The sequence below is a fragment of the Balaenoptera physalus genome (genome assembly GCF_965194825.1).
Source record: "Balaenoptera physalus genome assembly, chromosome: 3".
Lineage (NCBI taxonomy): Eukaryota > Metazoa > Chordata > Mammalia > Artiodactyla > Balaenopteridae > Balaenoptera > Balaenoptera physalus.
The window spans coordinates 69,445,013-69,464,545 of NC_138890.1; the positions used below are offsets into that span (position 1 = coordinate 69,445,013).

The 19,533-nt window shown below is 36.3% G+C and overlaps 1 protein-coding gene across 1 annotated transcript in view; it reads right to left on the bottom strand.

Annotated features, from left to right (window-relative positions):
• The window catches only part of CHSY3 (chondroitin sulfate synthase 3), a 332,684-nt gene continuing 313,151 nt past the window's right edge, over positions 1-19,533 (bottom strand). The window contains exon 3 of the mRNA XM_082457854.1: positions 1-19,533. This exon is cut by the window's right edge and continues 20,323 nt beyond it. The gene's annotated coding sequence lies outside the window, so the exon portion shown is untranslated.

A 19,533-nucleotide genomic window follows, 5' to 3' on the forward strand; every position in this document is an offset into this window, starting at 1 on the left:
GAAGGGAATGGCAGAATAGAGTAATAATTCCACTATTTTCTGCTCTGACCAAAACTTATTCAGAGTATTTTGTTTCATATTTAGCACCACATTTTAAGGATGCTGGCAATGATGGTGTTAGGTACACACACACACACACACACACACACACACACACACACACACACACACACACACGGAGAAGGCCATGTGATGATGAAGGCAGAGATTGGAGCTATGGAGCTATAAGCCAAAGAGCACCAATGATTTCTGGCAAGCCACCAGGAGCTACCAAGAGGCAAGGAAGGATTCCTCTAAGGTTTCAGAGGGAGGATGGCCCTGCCAACGCCTTGATTTTGGACTTGCAGCCTCTAGAACTCTGAGACAATAAATTTCTCTTGTTTTAAGCCACCCAGTTTGCAGCACTTTGTTATGCAACCCTAGGAAGTTAATATAGATGGTAAGTCTAGAAAATCATATTTGAGGAATAGATCTTCCACCTAGAAAAAAAAGGATGCTTGGTGGGAAGTATGATTATAAGCAAACATTAAAAACCAACTTTCAGCTCCTTGGTGGGGCAATACATAAGAGAGAATATGTACTTATCTGAGTAGCTTTGGAGGACATATCCTAGGTTATTTATTAATTGGGGTTGCATTTCAAAGAGTTGTAAAATATTAGGTAGTCTGGGGTTAGGTTACAGTTTGAGAAAGAGAAAGCCAGATATGTCTGGTCACATCTGTTGAACAGTCAGAAAGAATCTGCCAGATGCTTATGTAAATGGAAGCTAAAAATTCTTCTGGCAAAGAACTCAAGCAATATATGCTGCTGAAGTTCAAATGCGTCTGTACATTTCTGGCAAGGTATCAGGGTGGAACCAAAAAATTCTGTGTTAAGGGAGTACTGAGGAATCTTTAAGGGGAAAAAAAAAATCTAAAGAAAAAGCACCTAGGAACTCCGAGGGTACATTGGTTAGGGTTTAAGCAGAGGAGGAGAACTGCTATGAGGGATACGGAATAAAGGGTTTACTACAGAGATTAGGTCTTACACAACTGTGGCATCTGGTGAAGAAATCTACAAAAAGCTGTTGCTTCTATGTCTGGTGGCCTGCCTGAATTTACTGTCAGTCAGCAGGACCAGAAGTAGGGCTGAAAAACATAACATGAAGCAGAGGAGAATGAGGATAAATAGAACCTGGAACCCGTACTAACAAACTGAAATCACATGGTCAAAATTTAACCCTTTTCTATCTCTCACCACCTCCAACCTCAACCATGCGGGAGATCTTCAGGAGAAACGGGTATCCTTCATTACAGAACTGCCCATGTGTCTGTCCCAGAATCAGAGAAGCTGGAAGAGATCTGGAAAGAGCTGGATACAAGACTGGGAACTAAGTGAGGCACTAATCCCTGTTACAAAATTTTATGAAGTGCCCAAAAGCTTAATAATCAAGATAAATGATATTTTAATGAACTATTTTAAAAATCAAATTAGTGCAAAACTCTCTGATGAATAAAATATCAAAATTTTATATATAGATAGTATCCAACAGGGATTAGTGTAAGACTAAGTTGTGCAAGGTCAGAGTCACATCCTGTCTTCATTTTATCAGTATAATTGCTAACAGTGCACATTCTTGGCAATACAGCACGGTCCTTCTTCAAGGAAAGCCAGCCTCTCTTTTATTCAAAGGTCTCAGTGTAGTTGAATTGGCCTAAGTTTGGGGATTGGTTGAAGGGATTAAATTCAGACTTTTGCTTACCAAACTAGAAACTGTCTGGTTATTCAAATCAAGTAATACTTCATTGGTTGCTTCACATATTTCAGTTCTGTAACAGTCAAATCAATTAGCCAGTACCAGCAATCTCTGAGGATCAAACCACTCTACTTACTCCCTCTCTACTGCCTGTTAACAGTAACCACGTCCAACTTGTTTCTGGCATTTTCGTGCCACCACTTGACTTCCAGCGCTCCGGGGTCCTATCATCTCTACTGAAATCATGCCTTGAGTCTGATGACAGCAGTTTCTGCTGTCATTTATCACCTACCAACAATAGCTACAACAGAGACCTTCAAGGATACTGATGCTTATTTCTCACAACCCTGATGAAGGGACTGTTCTCTGGACCCTTCTGGAAGAAACGGTTAGGAGTTGGGTACATGATTTTTATGATAAATCCACTTTAGAATTCTGATATCCTTACACCTTTTGATACCTGCCTGTATGTTTTACAAAAGGTTTGGCAATTCAACTTTTTTTTCAGTGTGGGCCAACTTTGGGTCCAAGTTTCAGTCAACCAAGCAAGGAAATTGTGAGAGCTACTCCAAGCTGCCCAGGTTAACACAATGAATCTAGAATTTCTGCTTAGTGCATCCATATTAACAAATTCAGCCAAGTCCAACTTTATAGTTCTTCTACCCTGATGCACTATTCCTTGGTATCCACTCCCATATATGTCCCTTAGATTTTTATCAATATAAATTAGCATAATCTTGGTATTTTTGGTGTGGTTTGAGACTCCTCACAGGTTATGCTTTTTACCTTATCCTTTGGGGCCCTTTGGGACTTGTACATGGGTTATAGCTCTAAAAAGAATGAGAAGTGTTGGAGTTAAGTCTTTAAGAAGATCCGCAGTCCCTTCTAAGGAAACAACTACCAGGGAAGGAGGTAAAGGGACCCTATCCTCCTCTCATAGGAAGGAAGGAATATGTCTACTGGCAAAGGAAGTTGGGCCAAATTTAGTGGTCAAGGTTATCAGCTTCACTGGTTGCTGCCTCATCCCAACAAGATGGGCCAGCAGACCAACAGCAACATGTGCTAGCTACATGTGGCACCTGGTACCCTACAAAGACGGTAGAAGCTAATGGCAGCTGATCCATTTCTGCCCTCTAAATCTCATATATCTCCTGTGGCCAACCCTCATTCAAAACTATAGGTGGAAGGGAATTCTTGGAAAAGTAGTTTTAGCTTGGCTAATTGACTTTTTGTTTCTGTTTTTATAATTTTGTACATCAAATCAGAATATACTAGATTTGATACTTATGTTTACTGCTTTCTTGTGAAATAGAAACATGGTTTTACATTATGCTTGTGTGAGGGGTGTGTGGGGTTAAAATGAAATAAAAATATTTACGTCATTTATTTTAGTTTTATATTAAGGCTCAAAATGTTTGGTCATTTTTACATTAACCTAAACCTTGCAGATAGTTTAATTTAGACTCTTTATAACTGACTTTAAATTTCATTAACCATTGAGTAGTGGAAATTGGTAGTGTTTCTATTCTCACCATCTCCTGGAAACCACATAATAAAGGAATAAGAAAAGAAAATTACCGAGGCAATTCAATTTCACATGCTCCACTCTAGGCTCTTGTCAAAGGTATTTCCTAATATATCAATCACTGTTTCCTGAGACAAGACAATAACTGGCAAGAACATCTGCATACCATGTAAAAATGAGGATAGGAGCATTGCTTGCTTTTAGAAAAATGTATCAGTTTCTACCTGTTTAAATAAAATAGGTAGCATTTGCCCAAAATTACATGGTTCTTCAGGCTGCAGAGTCTAAATAAAGGTCATTCTTAGAACTGTTGCAGGACAAGTAAAGGAATATAACTAAATGCTTAAGTTTAAATTAAGAAAGAATATCTTAGTAAATCATTATGGATTATAAAGGATCAGATCAGAAGTCTGGGAAAGTTTCTAGGGACAGTCGTTGTCAATATTTATAGCATGTTTTTCCTGTGAGAAGCCATCTGATCTTCCAGCTCTTTTCGACATGAGCTCTGCATTGATTGCCCCCACTAAATGTTTCCTTTGACACAGGAAGTCATATTATATTCTTTTTGGATCATAGGCATGACTGATATTCAGCCAATACACACCAATACAACATATCTACTCTTACTTGTTCTGATTTGTTAGATCTTTATTCTGATTGGTCAGAAGTCTGATTGCTTAGTATCAGCATCACATGAATTGTTGAAACATTTAATATGTCATCCCAGCCTGAACCAATATATATCATCTTAATTATTATAATTTGTGTTGTGATAACTCATAGGGCAAGTTCTCACATTATTCTCTTCCCACAGGAGGTCTTTGCCAATCTTTGGGTTTTGTATGTCCATATAAATTGTAGAAGAGATTTTTAAGTTCCATATAAAACCTGCTGGAATTCTGATAGAATTGCCATGAATTTAAAAATTTGGGAGGAGAATTTAATTATTTATGATTTTGTGTTTTTCTTTCCATAAATATAGATAGAATACATATCTATTTACTTAGAGCTTCTTTAATATCTTTCAAAAATATATGTTTCTTACTCATCTGGGTACTAATGGCTTTGTTTTATTATTATTATCCCTGTTAACCGAAAGAAAAACGCACAACACGAGAGTTGTGAGTTTAAGTTGTATTCCGGGTCTTGCTGAGGACTATATCCTGGGAGAGAGCAGCTCAGTTAGCTCTAAGGAAACTGCTCCAAAGAGGTAGGGGAGAAGCCGGTTTATATATGAGCTTTAGCTAGGAAATACGTGCAGTCAAGCATACATCTTGGTAAAAGATTACTGCTATTTACAAAGAACAGATATCTCAAGTTAATGATTTTCGTGCTTTTGTATGTATTGAAAGATGCAAGAATCTGGGTTCATTAAAATTCTTCCTGAGATACACATATAACCAAGGGCCTGCTTGTCCAAAGCACAGAGTGCCCATCCTGTTAATGTCTTAGTTTCTTCTCAGAGTGCCGTCGGTCAGCGACTGTGGTGGATTACAACTTAACCCTAATAGAACTGTAGGGTAAGCAACACTGTAAGTTATTCTTTTTTCACATGCCTATTGTAAATGGTGTTTTTCCAAATTACATGTCTAAACTCTAATTCATTTCTACTCTTCCTTTTTTTCAGATTTACATATAATTAATTCATTTTTACTGTGGTTGCTAATCTATTCAAATTTACTTGTTACTATCTTAATGTTTTCTGTTTGTCCTATTTTTCTATACTATTGCTTTTGTTTTTTCTTCTTACTGTTTTAACAATGTGTATCCTACATTTCTTTTAGCTTTTATCTTTGAACTTTACCCCCCAAATTCTAATATTGAACAGTTTATCAACCCCTCTCCAGAATAATACACAACTCTTAAAACACTGTAAATATAATCATGCCCTACCTAACAAACATGCTATTGCTGTTCTGTATTTTCGTTCTCGTCTCTATATATATATACAATATTTGTTTAGGTTTATGTACATTTTCCATTTCATTTCTCACCAGTTCCTTCACATTTCAGATGTTCCTCTTCCTTAAAAGTATATTGTTCTGTTGTGAGAATTTCCTCACAGACAACCAAGTCTGCCATTCTGGCAGAAGCAAAATATCATGTGATTAATTTTTAAAACATCCTGGTAGAATAAAGCTCATATATTGTTTCTACCCAGGATGAACACTAAATTCAAAGAGTTGAGTTTTTCCCCTAAAGTTAGAACTATTCATTTTTAAGCAAATTCCAAAATTGGCAGAAATATTCTTCCAGCTGGTATATATGACAGTACCATCAGCACATCTAATTCCAAATATTTTATAGAAGTTCATGTCTCTATTTCATAGCTTTTTCCATAAGTTCTGATTTGTTCTTGAAAACAGTGCTCCATTCTATAATCAGATGATAGATGCTTGCTCTCTATCTCACTACATCATTTATTTTATTTCTCAGAGATCTCTTGTGGACTGTAATCAAAGTCTGAAATATTACAGAAGCACGATGAAAATCTAACACTGAAATCTTAACTTTTCTCTGAAATCACGAACAAATGTGCTTGTAAAATTGTGAGACCAGCTCATTAAGAACTCATAGAGTATACAAAAATTATACTCAGACAGACGTCTTAGAGATATTAAAATGGCATAGGCTTCAGATAGATTGAATGCATTATTAGCGTGGTCCTTTCTGTCACTCAGTTTGGTCATTTACTCATCAAAGAAAACCTCAAGGTCAGCATCTGCATTCTTCACTACCTACACTGAGGTGCAAAACTTTTGCAAAGTATTTACCCAGAAAATAACTAGTTCCATTTCTAAAAGAACTTTCAGCATTCTCATTTAAAGTATTTAAAATTATTTTTATTTGCCATATAGTGCTAACCAAAAGTGTATTTTCACGCTTCTCTGCAGACCCACATTTTAAGTAAAATTACCTCAGAAATCCTGTAGATACGCTATCACAGCATTTGTGCCAATAGAAATATTTCCTAAAGGATGGATAAACAAATGACTTTAAGATTTATTATTAAAAAGTCTGATTTTTAACTAAAACTCTAGATAAGTTACTAAACTGCTACACACATTACTGTGCAAAACAGAGTCTGTAATACCTGGATATTCTAACATGGAGTTCTCAGTAGGTTTCCTGCAACTGCCTCTTTCTTTTTCTCTCTCAGTCAGTGTCCCACCTGCACTGGGTAATCCTGCTATTTTCAAACTTGGATTAAACACCACTGCAGATTATGGGACTTCATTATTTGAGTGGTTGCTGAAAGGCCAAATGATGCAATCCAGAATCCTTAGTCCCCATGGTATAAACAGTGACCACTAGGAAATGGGAAACAGGAAGGAACTAGCCAGATAAATACCCTTTTTTTTCTCTCTCCTATAGATTACTCCAAATTCAATGCCTTTTGTATTCCTTCCTTGCAAGCCCTGTACTTGGCCAAGTAAACAAGTCTGCCTAGTGACTTGCTGTATGTATCACATTATATGCCTTGCCTCATTTCCATTTTCCCTCACTCTCAATGCCTAAGGCTTGTACATTCCTCCCAAATTACTGCCAACCTAATTCTTGTCTCCAGTTCTACTTTAGAAGACCCAGGCACAGGGGTGGGGGGGGGGGATAAATTGGAAGATTGGGATTGATACATACACACTACTATATATAAAATAGATAACTAAAAGGACCTACTGTATAGCACAGGGAACTCTACTCAGTACTCTGTAATGGCCTATATGGGAAAAGAATCTAAAAAAGAATGGATATATGTATAACAGATTCACTTTGCTGTACACCTGAAACACAATATTGTAAATCAACTATACGCCAATAAAAAATTAAAAAAAAAAAAAGACGACGACCCAGGCAAAGGCAGTAGTGCATCTTTATAGCACAAATTATATATATATATAAATCAGGATTTGGTAGCTAGAGGAAAAAACCACAGTATGTCATTGTAGAGATATGTCTGTTTTTTGGGTTTTTTTTTTAACATTTTTATTGGAGTATAATTGCTTTACAATGGTGTGTTAGTTTCTGCTTTATAACAAAGTCAATCAGTTATACATATACATATGTCCCCATATCTCTTCCCTCTTGTGTGTGTTTTCTGAATTTCTTTTCCTCAAAAATTAAAATCTTTCTTATATTATTAAACATCAAGAGAGACAACCAATGAGTTAAATAATATTAATTATGCTAAGGAGTAATATTGAAATAGATTTTATGGTTTGACTCAGGGCACTACGACAAGCCAGATTTCTTCAGAGTTTACAGGCAGATAATGACAATTATAAAGTGCTGTGATCTTAGTCAGATTAAGATAGCAGTTCCCAGAACAAAGCATGAATAGCAACAATCTTCTGATAAGGTTTCCTCTACCTTACTTCTTCCTCTATGTTTCCTTCATATGGAAATAGGTGGTTATAGTGTAGTTTGAGAGGATGAAGTAATAAGCAAAAGGAGAATTAAAGAACTATTCGGTAGTGAAAAAAAAACTTCTCAGTCAGACTTGGTCTTAGACACTTCCTTGCTTCCATGAATTTGGCAATACCAAATGAAGAAATGAAAACATCCCAAGTTGTCTACGATCTACTGCCTCTGCTATGCAGATTTATATTTTTAGTAAGGGCTCCAAATAAAAGAGGTTTTGTATGGTAGTAAGGAGTATGTTTCACTTGACAGATAATAAATTGAAGTCCAAAGAAGTTATTTCCCTGTTATATCTAACTCTGAAAGCTCTGTTTATTTCGTTACTCCAAATATAGTAAATGATGAGTGAAAAGTAAGGGGAACTAGCGAAAATTTTCTAATATCTAACTTAATTCTATTGGAGAAGTCACAATGTGGGTGGGAAATCAGTTTTGATAATTTTCTTTAAAGATATGACAGTTATGCTATAAGTATAGTATGATTTTCTAATAAGACCTCACCCTCACTGTTTTTCTAAGCTGTCATTAGGCGGCAATAGATGGTTCTGAAAGATATGGTCTCATTTAAGGTAACTTTTGTGTTGAAATGTCAAGATGCAAATCTGTAGACCAAGGCTACAGACAGTGAGCCTTAATATATTGTCAAAGTTTAGGGGTGAGTCAAATGTTTATAAGAATGCAATCCTCAAACACCTTACTATTCGAACAATGGTTCTGCGATCAGCAGCATTGGTATCAGCTGAAAGCTTGCTAGAAATGCAGAAATTAATGCCTTACTCCAGACTTCTTATACTAGAACTGCATCTTAACAAGGTCCCAAGTTTGAGAAGTAATGCTTTAATAGACTATACAGAAATGTTGGGTCCAGCTAAAGTCAAGAGAAGAAGCATGAAACCAATCCTTGCCTAATGTAATTTTTGCTGGAAGCAAGAGGACAAGAAAAAATGCTTTCCAGTGTATTAGTCAGGGTTCTCCAGAGAAACAGAATCAATAGGATGTTTATTTATCTTTATTTATCCATGTATCTATCTTCAAACTGAAACATTGGCTCTTCCTGGGTCTTGAGTCTGCTGATTTTCATGGTGGACTACACCATTGGCTCTCTTGATTCTCAGGCCTTCAGACCTGGACGTGAACTAAACTATCGACTCTCTTGGGTCTCCAGCTTGCCAAAGGCAGATCTTGGGACTTGTAGCCTCTATAACTACATGAGCCAATTCCTTCTAATAAACCTCTTTATATATATACCTCTCTCACTCTCTCCATATCTATGTAGATATCTATCTATATATAGAAACATATATTTTTTGATAGAAAGAGAGAAATTTATTAGAAGGTATTGGCTCATGCGATTAAGGAGGCTGACAAGTCCCAAGATCTGCATTTGGCAAGCTGGAGACCCAGGAGAGCTGATGGTTTCGTTCCACTCCAAGTCTGAAGACCTGACAACCAGGAGAGCCAACAGTGTAGTCCAGCCTGAAAGCCAGCAGGCTCAAGACCTAGGAAGATGTTTCAGCTCAAGACTGAAGGCAGGAAAAAAACCAATGTCCCTGGTCAAGGCAGTCAGATAGGAGAAAATACCCTCTTACTCAGCCTTTCTGTTCTATTCAGGCCTTCAACAGACTGAATGAGGCACACCCACTTTAGGGAGAGCAATCTGTTTTACTCAGTCTACCAATTCAAATGTTAATTTCATCCAGAAAACACCCTCACAGACACATCCAGAATAATGTTTGACCAAGTACCTGGGCACTCCATGGCCAGACAAATAAAACTGACACATAAAAGTCACCATTACATCCAATAAGATCTAGAACTAAATGAAGATAGCACCATCAGAAAATATAACTATAAATCACTAAAGAAACAGCCTCAACACAACCCTGGGATTAAGAAAGCAATCTTCATAGGGTCAAGGCAGAATCTTTTCCCAGTCCTACATACAATTTTCAACGAGTTTTAAGACAAAATTACTCATTCAGACCTAAAACAGATAGCAAATTAAATATCTGTGGGCAGTAATTGAAACACAAAAAGCAGAACATGTGTTAAAAAAAATCCAACTACTAGAGAAATATAATCTCAGTGTAAACATTCAGCAAAATAAAACATGAATAATACCGGATATTACAGTTTTAATTATAGTAATACTTAACTCTTAAAACTTTTCTTTAATGACATGTTACTGCTTTGATTTGCAATCTGAAACCTGACATACTTCTGTGGTACCATAATATAAAAATCACGTATTATTTTAGTTTTGATCTTTTAGGAGCAGTTCTTATTTTTAAGCAGTTTCCTAGTTGAAAAGAATGGTACACAAATATAGTTACTCATGAACATGGATAAAATCTTGCAGCACGATTTGTATTTTTAGGTAACTAACTCTTAGGATATTTACAGAATTTTGGTTTCTAATATTATTCTATTTAGTTTTAGTACTATGTGGTCTTATAATTCAATAACATCCATTAGCACTTTTTCATTCACACTTTCAAACTGAGGAGAGAAAAGTAAACTGGAAAATAGTAGTTTATTTTCATAAAGTTTGAAACCAAAGAATTTTTTTTTTGAAATTGGTTTGTAATCCCTAAAATTTTAGAATGCAACTCGTACCATTACTTTCATTTTGAAAACCAACTTCTGCTCAGGAAAGCAGGCCAGTTTGTGCCCTGCCTAATGAAGCTCCCAGAGTCATAATTTCCCTAGAAAAGAGCAAATTAAAGCATACCTTGGTATACTGCTATGAATTCTTTTGAAGACCTTGCCGAGAAACAGTCAAAGGATTTCAATCGGTTAAAATGTTCATCCAAAAATGTTTGATCTAGTCTTCACTGGTTAGCTGATTTTCACTGCTTTAAAATTTCCGTAAAATGATTCAGCACCACTTCATAAGAAAACCACCTAACCTCAGTTTAACAGAGCCAACCACCACACTGTGTTTGCAGTTCATCAATCAAGACTGAACTGTCTCCAGTTTTAAGCCAGGAGAACACAACTAAGATAACAGTATCTGTTCTTACCAAATATCTCTATCCCTTTTCTTTTGTCCCAATAGAATCCTGATTATTTTTTCTAGAAAATCAACCTCTTCTAACTGTTCATGTATTTCAGGGGAAAGTGACCCAACTTCCAGCTTCCAGGGTAGGCTTTACTGGTCTTAATATAATTCTTCTTTCCAGTGATTGGTTTTAGGAAAGATCGCTCATCTTCCACTGGATATTAAAGTTTTTAAAAAATGTGTCCAGCACCTCGTCAATCAGGCATCATGCTAAAGCCTGAATATAAAACCGACATGGAGGAAGCATATGGTCTTTAATGACACATCAAGATACTGAATCCATCAACCCTAAAACCTTCCCTTTATCTGAACTTTCTACATATAAAATTATTAATTTTCATATTTTTAACCCAACTTGAGTTGGAATTTTCTATTCCTTACAGTTGATAGGATTCTATATGATATATGAAGGCTTTCACTTTGAACTTCTGAACACAATTCTATCCCGATGAATGAGGCAATGAAGTTATGTTCATTCAACATTGCAAAATGTTTTCTCCTTGAATTTATGTTCTATAACAGATCCAGCGTTTGAAGAACCATTCCTTAGCTGCACCATCTGTAGGCACTCTTATCAATTTTGACCAGTCTATGTTAAAATTTACAAGATGCTTTTCAAAACAAAGCTTAAATCAGTTCCGAATGCTGTGCTTGTCATGGACACCTTGCCCAAAATTTTTTGATCATACAAGAATCTGTCAGAATAAATACTGTTGTCTAAGTGGAGTTATTTATATTTTTATTCTCAACACCCATAGTAGAAAAATGCCACAAACAATTTAACTTTTTCATGCAATTGTTCTGGAAATTCTTAGCTAACTCTTCAACATGCTAAGTAGTATTTCTGTAAGAATTAAGTTAGAAATTATTATCTGTAGTCTCAGATTCACCATCTCTGCTGCATTCAATAGATACTCTTATCTGTCAGAGGCTTTAATTACCTAGAGAATAATTTTACTTAAGACATAACTGCATTCCACAGTAGTACTCCCTTTTTTCACACATAGAAAAAAAATTGTGAAAATTATAAGTCTTTTATATCTTGGGCATTAAGGATTTTTTGAATTATGAATATTTTCAAATATTTATCATAATTCTGACCAAAATAATAGTGTTTCATAATAATGTCTTACTCTGTGTTTTTCTAACACATACACATTTGGTTTGCACACTGAACAACCAGCATCCTCTTCAATCGGAGTAAGAAATATGTACTCTCAATATATTGCCCTCTCACTTTGATTTTCCAATTTTGAGAGAGAAATATTTCTCTGAACTCCACAGTAAGAAAGCAGGAGCACAAGTACAGTGATAAATGGCAAATGACAGATTGTTTCACTGTCAAATAAACAGCAGGAATGGGAGGGACTGTGGAGAACTAGAGAGCACGTGACCCAGGTGCAATGGGCATGGCTACTCACGTTCAGCCAATATGTGCCACCCTGGAAGCTGTTGCCGGTCTCTGAATTTTCAGCAGAAACTGGAAGTTATGTTTTTATGTGAAACTCCCAATTTTAGATTATGACAACCAATTCAAACTTGTAAAACCTTCTTTGGACCAACACTGTACAAACCATAAAAAACTTGTCTGCAGCTCGTGTATAAACTTTGAGCTATGAGTGTGACACCAACCACTGGTCTAAACATGAATAAACGAAGATAAAAACTCATCAGGGAGGTGTCACCAGGGAATCACTAACAGGCTGTGAGCTGAGAAGCTTCAAGACCAGGGCCTACTTTTAAAATGTAAATGTATCATTTACTTTTATAAAAGATATACATGCAAGCACTTTGAAAAAGGGTAAAATAACAAAAGGTTTACTGTGAAAAACAGCAGTCCTCTCTCCCACCCCACTCCCATTTCTTACTGTTATAGGAAACTACTTTCAGCTACTTTAGTCACTTCTTTTGTTATTTACCTTTTGAACTATGTAACATGGTACATGGTTGTTAATGTTATTTCTTGAATTTTCAGTTTTAGGCATTATCTATTGACTTTCTGCTATGGAAGTCACTACCCCCTACACCCACCACATTCTTGCAAACATACACTTGTACACACACAATTTTTTCCTCCCATCCTTCCATTATATTTAGAATTATATTTAGAATATTAAGAATATGTAAATGCTATTAATAGCTGAGCCCTTTAGTATAATTACTTTTCCCATCCTATATAACTTTTCATTTTCCCTTGAATTTATGTATTTTTTTATTTTTTCACTTTGCTTCTTTTTGGTTTACTTATCACCAACTCATCCTCAAAGCATTTTAAGTCATCTATTAATTTCACATTCTTGGAAGCACCTTTCCCAGAGTTTTCTGACCTTCCTCAACTTGAATGAGTTTCTCACTAGTCTATCACCGTGGAATTACCCTTTCCCATCCTCCTGGGAATGCACTTTGTTTCTAGAGCGGAGGCCCCTGCAATCTCATGCCTTCCTTGTCCTCTGATTACAGCCTTATTTTGTTGAGCACCTCTTTTAGCAGCTTCCTAAGAATGAGTGGCAGATAATTTTTGAGACTTTATGTGTATGAAAATGTCTTAAGAATATGCTTCCACTTGTTGATAACTTGGGTGAGTATGGAAATTTTTGAATGAAATTAATTTTTCCTCAGAGAGGATACTGCTTCACTCTGTTACCTTTCAGGATTCAGAATTCTGAAGTTATTTGATTTCTTAGTGCTTTGTAACATTTTTTTTCCTGTCTGGAAGCTTATAGAATCATCTCATTTCCTTTATTTTAAAAATCCCCTCCCCCCCTCAATCTTTATCTTCCAACCCTTCTATTGAGTTATTTTAGGTCTTCTATGATGTTTTAAATTTCCAAGAGCTTGTTTAAATTTTTGAGTGTTCCTTTTCATGGTAACTTGTTCTTCTTTCATTTGGGGAATTTTGGTTTTGTTGTTATAGCTTTCTTTGGTTTTGTTTTATGTGGCTTTCTTCTCCTTGTATTTTCTGTTTCCACCAAGTCTCTCCTTTTCTGATTATTTTTTCGGCCTTCTCTCTCTTTCAGATTAGAGGCTTTCCTCAGATGTTTGGTGTTATCTGCTGGTATTTATGTGGAGTGGTATAAAATTAGATTAGAAGCTCTGAGGACATGAATGCAACTGAACAAAGTGATCTGACCGAACTGGTTAATCTTAGAAAACCTCTGCTGTATTTTTAAAATTTCTTCTGGATTTCCCAGAGGAAATTCTTCTAAACAACCTAGAAGGTAAAGACCTGAATTCCAGCTGAAGAAGGCAAGAAGTTTTATGGTCTCTGTATGTGGTATGCACACATCGAGTTAATCCCCTTGTTTGCAGTACAGTACCCTCAACCTCAGTGGTGCCTGGTGGTATCTCCCAAGTAAATTACTCTCACAAGTAAAAAGTCTTGTGGTGAGGAGTGGGGAGAGGTGTAGGGGATGGGGGCAAATGTTTGCCTATGTGGTATGGAGCAGGGAATTTATAAATCTGGCTTCTTAAAAAGACTGTTACCCAAGTTTCTTTACCTCATTCCCACCCTCCCATACCCTCTTCTGCAAGTTCCTAGCCCAAGAATTCCCAAATCATTGGGGAATTTTCTATTCTGCTTAAATGTTTATGACTTATTTAAGTACTTTCCAGCTTCCAAAATTTTGATACATTGTCTCCTCTCCCATTCTCCATGTCCCTGTGAGTTTACGCCTATTAAAGGTGGATAGGTTTAATCTCAACCTTTACCTAGGTGCAGATCAACCCTGTTAAATATATTAGAAATTACCATGGTTTTGGTTGGGTCTTTAAACTTGCAGGCTCAGGGAGAAAATGCTGACAATGATGGTGGTGATGATAAGTAATTAAGTGCTTATTCTGTGTAAGACACTCTACTAAATGCTTTACAGGAAAAAGTATCTTCAAGTATACTTTAAAATGGTGTAAAGTTGGTATTAATATCCATATTTTCATATTTTTCCTTTGGGGGAAATGTGGATTAGATACTAACAAAAAAGTTTCAGCAGTGAAGTATTTTCTCTTGTCTAGCCGCAGGGGCTGCAACGCAGTAGGATGTCATACAGTAGTAATCATTGCTTATACCTAGATTTGACAGGAATGTTTCTAATGTTTTACTCTAATTTTCTCTAATTACAATGTTTGTTGTAGATTTCTGATAGAACACCATTTGTAAATGCAGTTTCCCTCTATTTTTAGATTGCTAAGTGTTTTATTCATTTATCAAGTTAGGACTTATTGTATTTTATCAGTTTTTATTAATCTATCCAGATAATCAAATTGTATGTTGATAATGTACGATGTAAAAATCTAATTTTACATTGATAATACACTCAATTACATTAGCAAATTTCAGAATGCTGAGCCATCTTTGGGTTTCTATAATAAAACTTACTTGTTCTAATAGGTAATGATTTTACTTGCTTGAACTTAGGGTATTTGCAACTGTTTTCATACCTCAAATTTAAGAACAGTTTTTAGTTTGTGTTATATCCTCGCCTGATTTTGGTCAGCCTCGTAAAATGAGTTGGCAATATTTCAGTTGTTTTCTTTATCAGAACTGCTTGAATCAAGGATTATCTGTTCTTTAGAGATTGAGTAAAACTCACCCCTCTGGGTCTAATTAAAAGTTGGGAAACAGACTTTTCACTAGCTTTCCAAATTCTCATACCCTATTTATGAATCCAGAAAACAGATACTTTAATGTTGATTTTGGTAGAAAATCACCTACTTCTATATTTCCAAATTTATTGACACACAAAATTGACAATAGTGTGTTAAGAGGTTTAAATAATAAAAAATATATAAAGCACTTAGAATAACTCTGTCATGGAGTAAGTACTCAATAAAAATTTTAATATAACTATTAAGTTGATGTGCTACACGTTTATTTTTATAATTGTTATCTATTCTATATAATTACACACACGTGTGTGTGTGTATGTTCAAGCAAATTCTTTTAAAATTATGCAAACCAAGATGCCTTTTTCCCCTTTAAAGCAATTTTGCTCTTTTTTTTCACTTGAAAGCTTATTTCTTAGTGGAAAAACTTGGTTCTCTCATTCAAAATTTTGAGGGAAATAAAACTTACAAACCCTCCATAATGACAACAGTGAACAGCCAATGTGGAGTTTTTTTTAATCCAGTTAAGGGTGGATAACTAGTTTTAGGGGTGATTTTTTAAAAAATAAGAGCTAGTAGGAAAAAGCTATATTTACTTGCTTGTTAGTAGAAATACATAACCATTTATTTAGTAGTAAACCCTACATGCCAAATGCTGCACTAGTGAGATACAAAGATAAGACATGGTTCCAAGTATCTAACTTGCTCAAAATTTAGCGAAGACTGACATATCAATAAATATCTGTAATCCAACATGTCAACATATGTAGAATACCATAAAAGAGATATGTAGAAATGTTGTCAAAATGCAAATATGGAACAAAATTATTCCACAAGTTTTATATGGTGTGGGGATGTTGGAGAAAGTTACAGAGAAGAGATGTCCCCAGCCTGACATTGGTTGAAAATTTTAATAGGATAAGACTCACATATTTTCCTGGGTCTCATCAGCCACAGGTAATCATCTCACTAACATCTGGCCCCAAGTCCTACCTAATTTTGTTTCTGAAATAGTCTTCCATCTGCTCAAGCATGTTGGTGAGTGACTGTCTCTTTCTTGGAAGAATTAGGAAGAACTTCCTGATTACCCCCTCTGGGGATTGCATGCTAGAGCTGCCTATAATACAACAATCACCACACGCTCCAATTCTGCAGGTCTGATTTTTAGCCCTAGAACCAGGACTTTGGTTGCTGCCCCCATTTTTCATTCTTCCTCATTAGTTCCATCCAAAAGCTATTGACCCCACATTATTTCCACTAAAGCCACTACTTTAATTGTCCACTGTAGATGTCTCTATACATTGTGACAGCATTCAGGCAAATATGATGTATCTGTCCATCCTCTCGCATATTTGAGCTTTTGTGAAGTCTTTTACAACCTAAGTCAGATCACATCACTTCTCTCCTTACAATCTCCACAAGGCTCCCATCACACTAAGTTAAAGCCAAAGTCATTACAATATCTTGCAATGCCCTCTATGACAATGGCTCCTAACTACCTCTGAGGTCTCATCTCTCACAATTTCAACTCCCACTACTGCTTTATAATTACATATGCCTCTTTGCTGTTCCTCCAACCTCAAGTACAGTCCCACCTTAAGACACAGTACTTGCTATTCCCTTTGCCAAGGAAACTCTTATCTCAGGTATCAGTCTGTTCTTACTTAATTCAAATCTCTGCTCAATTGTCACCTTATTACAGAGGCCTTCCCAGCCTACCGTGTATAAAATAGCAACCTCTGCTCACTCTGGAATTATCTTCCCTACCTTGCTTTACTTTTCTTCACAGCACATAATAAACTCTGACATATTTACCTGTTTTGTTTGTTTTCTGTTTCCTCCAGTGGAATGTAGGCATGGTACTTTGTTTGGTCCATTGTTTTATCTCCAGTACCTGGAATGGTACGTGACACTTAGTAGGTCTTCATTAAATACTGCTGAAAGACTGAATTCCTAAGGCATTTGATACTTTTCCTGTGCTGCTCATTACACTCAGATTTGCAGAGCAATTCACATTCACACCACATCTGTTTTGTATATTACATTGCCACATCTTTGAGTAATGAGATTATGCAGAACCCCAATATAAGAATGAAGAATTAAATGGATAAACAAATGCATACTGTTTCATAGAAATAAGATGAATTTCTAGGTAAGAGCGTATACTTAAGAGGAATAAAGGATATGCATTTTGTGCAAAACCAAACATACACAGAGACATCTCTGTCCAGTTAGTTCATCCAGAATGTTGAGAGTGATCAATAACTTTCTAAATATGTTGAAATTTGGGGGACCTAAGTAGACTCTTTCTTTTATGTGATTCACCTTAGTAGCTGGAATGCTCCATCTTTATAATTGAATACTATTTAATTTAGTCTGGGATATTATGAGACTTGGTTTATAATGAATAAAATAATTTAAAAGCAAAATAAGATGAAGTAATAATTTTTCCAAGTATCCTTCCCCAGGGAAAGTTCTGCTGGTTAATACTAGCCTGAGTTGTGAGTTGATCTGAAGGCTTATTAAGAGAAAATGAAAGATTTGTAAATGGTTCTGTTTGTTTTAAGTAAGAGAAGGAATGCATTATTTTTATTCCCTAGGGGGAAAATACGCAACTACTTGATTCTACTCTTTCCACTGCAGAAACTAGAAGCAATTGCCTCATAAGCATTTCCATTATTTTTCTCCAAGTCCTCTATTAAGTATTTTAACAGCAAAATGTTCCCTAAAAGAAACAGGGGAGTTAGATTAATATGAAACAAAAGAGAATATTTAGGTTATCAATATGATCTACATGATTTCTACCTTTTTGAATTTACTGAGGTTTTTTTGGCGGTATAATATATAATCAGTTGTTTTAAGAGTCCCATGGGAATACACAAGGAAAAAGTATGCTGTATTGTCAGGGTACTGTGTTTGGGACACATTGATTAGGTCAACCATATGACTGATTATATTACATGAACTCTTACATATTTTGGTCTACCTCATCAATCATGAACTGACAGTGTTTATTTAAATTCACCTACAACTACCGTGAATTTCTACTAGCACTTTCGCTTTGTGTATTTTTGTGGTGTGACAGTAGGTGAATAAAGATGTTTAAAAGTTATATACTCTGGATTGCATGTTTCATCATTTAAAAGGGCACTCTTTTTCTTATTTAACATTTTACCTTGAATAAAACTCATCCACCAAGGCCACTACTTTGTTAAATACCCAAACACATCCTTCATTCCATTAGCAAACCATTTCCATATCTAGATTTTATTCTCCTCCTAAATTGAGTCATAGTGCTACTCTATTCTACTGAAAACTCAGGTTAAATTATAAATTTAACCACTACCAACACACTTTGGATGAAATAGGACGGGAAAGGAACAAAAGTGGGAAATTGACTTAAATACATAAATATAGCATTTACAACAACAAAAACAAGCAAGCAAACAAAGATACCATAGGTGGTTGTTACAGTCGTTTCTACAGCTAGTCTTGAAGTCATAGTATTTATAACTTCCTTTTTCCTCAGCTCATAGGGGTGAGTGATAACAAACCTTTCTCCCTGTGGGGTCTGAGCCTTGGTAGTTTTTATTATTATTATTATTGGTTTTTTTTGAAACTCCATGAACCTGGTTTCAGATATACTTCTCCCTTCTACTGTGTAATATCAATCATAGTCACTCTCTGGTCAGTCACCACAGACAGTCTATCAACTCCCTTCTTTCCTCACTACTTCGAGGGCAGGAAGAACCCCAAAAGCCAACTGGCAGGACTCCCAGGTGTCTCTCATTCTACGACGGGCCAGTCTTACCTCTCAAGGTTTCAGTCCTCCCGATAATATGTGGCTTCAGAATGAATGAGAGTCTCTGTGCAAGTGCGAGCTCGGACACTGGCAGATACCTGGTTTCTCCCAAGAGCCCCGGAGAGTAACGAGACCCCCTCCGAACTGGCTGCCGGCTGCGTCTCTTTTCCCTCTGCTCCAGGGAGCTGCAGAAGGTACGCGTGCGCACTTGCTCTCTTTCTCATGCCTCCCCCAGCCACGACCAGCCCAGCAACCAGGATTCCCAGGTGTCTCTCATTGGAAGATGGCTCAGCCAGTGTCTCCCGACCCCGCCCCGGCAGGACTTCTGAGTTGCCCCCACCCCCTTCCCCCAGCTCTGCCTTCATGGGGAATAGGCAACATTCGGTAGGATAG